Raw genomic sequence first — 5,539 nt, 5'->3', positions numbered from 1 at the left:
TATCGTTATTAAATTTAAAATTTTACTCAGAATTAAACTTTTTAAATATCGTTATGAAATTGTTTTTTTTTTTGTTTCAAATTTTACTAATAGTAAAACTTTTCCTTAATATCGGTATGAAATTCTTTTTTAAAATTTTACTAATAACTACACTTTTCTTCATATCGTTATGAAATACATTTTTAAATAACGTTATGAAATTTATATTTTACTAATAATTACACTTTTTTTTCAATATCGTTTTTAAATTTTCTTTTGAATATCGTCATGAACTTTACGATTTTACTAATAATTACACTTTTTTAATATCGTTATGACATCCTTTTTAAAATATCGTTTTGAAATTTCAAATTTTACTAATAATTACACGTTTTTCATCTTCTTATGAAATTCTCTTTTAAAATATCGTCATGAAATTTCAAAGTTTACTAATAATTACATATTTTTAATATCATTATGAAACTCTTTTTTACATATCGTTATTAAATTTCAAATTTTACTAAAAATTAGACTTTTTTAATATCGTTATGAAATTCTTTTTTAAATATCGTTATGAAATTAAAAATTTTACTAACAGTTAAACTTTTTTTAAATCGTTATGAAATTCTTTTTTAAATATCGTTATGACAATTCTGTTTTAAATTTTACTAATAATTACACTTTTTAATATCGTTATGAAATTGTTTTTAAATACCGTTATGAAATTTCAACTTATACTAATAATTACCCTTTTTTAATATCGTCATGAATTTTTTTTAAATATCGTTATGAAATGGCAAATTTTACTAATAATTACACTTTTTTTAATATAGTTATGAAAATTCGTTTTTAACTATTGTCATGAATTTTTATTTAAATATCGTTCTTAATTCTCGAATTTTACTAATAATTACACTTTTTTTATATCGTTATGATTTTTTTTTTTGGATATCGTTATGAAATTTCAAATTTTAATAATAATTACACTTTTTTAATATCGTCATGAATTTTTTTTCAAATATCGTTTTGAAATTTCAAATTTTACTATAAATTAAAAAATTTTTACGATCGTTATGAGTTTATTTTAAAATATCATTATGAAATTCTTTTTACATATCGTTATGAAATTTCCAATTTTACTAACAATTGCACATTTTTTAATATCGTTATGAAAATCTTTTTTTTTTAATATCGTTATGAAATTTCCAAATTTACTAAAAATAAAACTTTTTGGATATCGTTATGAAAATTCTTTTTAAATATCATTATGAAATTTCAAATTTTACTAATAATTACTTTTTTAATATTGTTATGATATTTTTTTAAATATCTTTATCAAATTTCAAATTTTACTAATAATTACACTTTTTTAATATCCTTCTGAAATTCTTTTTTAAATATCGTCATGAAATTTCAGATTTTCCTAATAATTACACTTTTTAATATCGTTATGAAATTCTTTTTTAAATATCGTTATGAAATTTTAAACTTCACTAATAATTACACATTTGTTAATATCGTTATGAAAATTTTTTTTTAATATCGTTACAAAATTTCAAATTTTACTAAATATTAAAAATTTTTTACTATTGTTTTGAATTTTTTTTAAATATCGTTATGAAATTCTTTTTTAAATATCGTTATTAAATTTCAGATTTTCCTAATAATTACACTTTTTTTAATATCGTTATGAAATTATTTTGTAGATACCATTATGAAATTTCAAAATTTACTAATAATTATACTTTTTTAATATCGTTATGAAAATTCTTATTTAAATATCGTTATGAAATTTCCAATTCCAATAATAATTACACATTTTTTAATATCGTTATGAAATTCTTTTTTCAATATCGTTACGAAGTTTTAGTAAAAATAATACTTTTTTTAATATTGTTATGAAATTTTTTGATAAACATCTTTATGAAATTTGTAATTACACTTTTTTAATATCGTTATGAAATTCTTTTTTAAATATCGTTATGAAATTTCAAATTTTACTAAAAATTACACTTTTTTAATATTGTTATGAAATTCTTTTTGAAATATCGTTATGAAATTTAAAATGTTACTAATAACTACACTTTTCTTCATATCGTTATTAAATACATTTTTAAATATCGTTATGAAATTTAAATTTTACTAATAATTACACTTTTTTTCAATATCCTTTTAAAATTTTCTTTTGAATATCGTTATGAAATTTACAATTTTAACAATTATTACACTTTTTATATCGTTATGAAATTTTTGTTAAATATCGTTATGAAATTTCAAATTTTAAAATAATTACACGTTTTAATATTTTTATAAAATTCTTTTTAAAATATCTCGTTATGAAATTTCAAATTTTACTATAAATTTTAATTTTTTAATATCGTTATGAAATTTCAAATGTTACTAAAGATTTAACTTGTTTTGAAGATCGTTATTTTTTTTAAATAAAGTTTTTAAATGTCAAATTTTACTAATAATTACACTTTTTTTAATATCGTTATGAAATACTTTTTTAAATATCGTTATGGAATTTTAAATTTTACTAATAATTACACTTTATTTGAATATCGCTATGAAATTCTTTTTTAAATATCGTAATGAAATTTCTAATGTTACTAATAATTACACTTTGTTATTATTGTCATAGAAAATTTATTTTGAAATATCGTTATAAAATTCTTTCTAAATATTGTTATGACATTTAAAATTTTACTAATAGTTACACTTTTCTAATATCGTTATGAAAATTCTTTTTTAAATATCGTTTTAACATTTTTATTTAATATCGTTATGAAATCTCTAATTTTACTTAAAATTACACTTTTTTAAATCGTTATGGAATATCATTATTAAATTTCAATTTTAACTAAGAATTACACTTTTTAATATCGTTATGAAATTCTTTTGTCAATATCGTTATGAAATTTTTTTTCAATATCGTTACTAATTCTCAAATTTGACTAATAATTACACTGTTTTTCATATCGGTATGTATTTTCACTAATAATTACACTTGTTTATAATATTTTCATTAAAATCTTGTTTTAAATATCGTTATGAAATTTGCATTTCCCTAATAATTACACTTTTTTTAATATCGTTATAAAATTCTTTTTTTTAAATATTGTTCTGATATTTCCAATTTTATAAATAATTAGACATTTTTAATTTCGTTATGAAATTATTTTTTTAATATCGTTATGACATTTGAAATTTTACTAATAATTACCATTTTTTAATATCGTTATAAAATTATTTTATAAATATCGTTATAAAATTTCAAATTTTACTAATAATTACACTTTTTTTAATATCGTTATGAAATTTTTTTTCAATATCGTTATGAAATTTCAAATTCTACTAACAATAAACCTTTTTTTAAATATCGTTATGAAATTTTATTCAAATATCGTTATGAAATTTCAAATTTTACTAATAATTACACTTTTTTAATATTGTTATGAAAATTCTGTTTTTAAATATCGTTATGAAATCTCAAATTTTAGTAATAATTACACTTTTTTAAAATCCTTTTGGAATTTTTTTTAAATATCGTTATGAAATTTAAAATTTTACTAATAATTACACGTTTTTAATATCGTTATGAAATGTTTTTAAATATCGTTATGAATTTCAAATTTTACTAATAATTACACTTTTTTATATCATGATAAAATGTTTTTTAAAATATCGTTATGAAATTCTTTTTAAACATCGTTATGAAATTTCAAACTTTACTAAGAATTTAACTTTTTTAATATCGTTATGAAATTCTTTTTTAAATATCGTTATGAAATTTCAAATGTTACTAATGATTGAACTTTTTTTAAATATAGTTATGGAATTTCGTTTTTAATATCTTTATTAATGTTTAAATTTTACTAAGAATTAAACTTTTTTAATGTCATTATGAAATTCTATTTTAAATATCATTATGAAATTTAAAATTTTACTAATAATTGCAAGTTTTTTTATATCGTTATAAAATTCTTTTTTAAATATTGTTACGAAATTTAAAATTTTACTAATAATTACACTTTTTTTAATATCGTTATTATTTTTTTTAAATATCGTTATGAATTTCATATTTTACTAATAATTACACTTTTTTAATATCGTTATGAAAATTCTGTTTAAATATCGTTTTGACATTGTCTTAAATATCGTTATGAAATCTAAATTTTTATTACCAATTACACTTTTTTTAAACTGTTATGGATTTTTTTAAATATCCTTATTAAATTTCAATTTTCACTAACAATTACACTTTTTTAAATATCGTCATGAAATTCTTTTTTAAATATCTTTCTGAAATTTCAAATTTTACTAATAATTACACGTTTTTTAATATCGTCATGAAATTCTTTTTTAAATATGTTTATGAAATTTCAAATTTTACTAATAATTACACGTTTTTCAATATCGTTATGAAATTCTTTATTAAATATCGTTATGAAATTTCAAGTTTTACTAATAATTACACTTTTTTAAATCGTTATGTAATTTTTTTTAAATATCGTTATGAAATCTCAAATTTGACTAATGATTACACTGTTCTTAATATCTTCATTAAATTTTTTTTAATATCGTTATGAAATTTCAACTTTCACTAATAATTACACTTTTTTATAATATCGTCATGAAATTCTTGTTTTAAATATCGTTATTAAATCTCAAATTCTACTAATAATTACACTTTTTTAATATCGTTACGAAAATTGGTTTTAAATAATGTTTATGAAATTTCAAATTTTATTAATAATTACACTTTTTAATGTCGTTATGCAATTCTTTTTTAAATATCGTTATGAAATTTCAAATTTTACTAATAATTAAACTTTTTTTAATATCGTTATGAAATTCTTTTTTTAAAGGTCGTTGTGAAATTTCAAATTTTCTAATTGTTACACTTTTTTAATATAGTTATAAAATTCTTTTGTAAATATCGTTATGAAATTTCGAATTATACTAAAATTACACTTTTTTAATATCGTTATGAAATTTTTTGTAAATATCGTTATGAAATTTCAAATTTCACTAATAATTTAACTTTTTTTAATATCGTTATGAATTTTTTTTCAATATCGTTATGAAATTTTTTTGAAATATCGTTATGAAATTTCAAATTTTACTAATAATTTAATTTTTTAATATCGTTATGAAATTTTTTAAATATCGTAATGACATTTCAAATTTTACTAATAATTACACATTTTTAATATCGTTATGAAAAATTTTATTTGTTTAAATATCGTTATGAAATCTCAAATTTTACTAATAATTACACTTTTTTAAAATCGTTATGGAATTTTTTTTAAATATCATTATGAAATTTCAAATTTTCACATAGAATTACAATTTTTTAATATCGTTATGACATTCTTTTTTAAATATCGTTATGAAATTTCAAATTTTACTAATAATTACACTTTTTATAGCGTTATGAAATTGTTTTTAATATATCATTATTAAATTTCAAATTTTACCAATAATTACACTTTTTTAATATCGTCATGAAATTCTTTTTAAAATATCGTTATGAAATTTCCCATTTTACTAATAA

Source organism: Euprymna scolopes, chromosome 24 (genome assembly GCF_053919585.1).
Source record: "Euprymna scolopes isolate OS-2025 chromosome 24, ASM5391958v1, whole genome shotgun sequence".
NCBI classification, from domain to species: Eukaryota; Metazoa; Mollusca; class Cephalopoda; order Sepiida; family Sepiolidae; genus Euprymna; species Euprymna scolopes.
Note: the sequence above shows the minus strand (reverse complement) of the source record.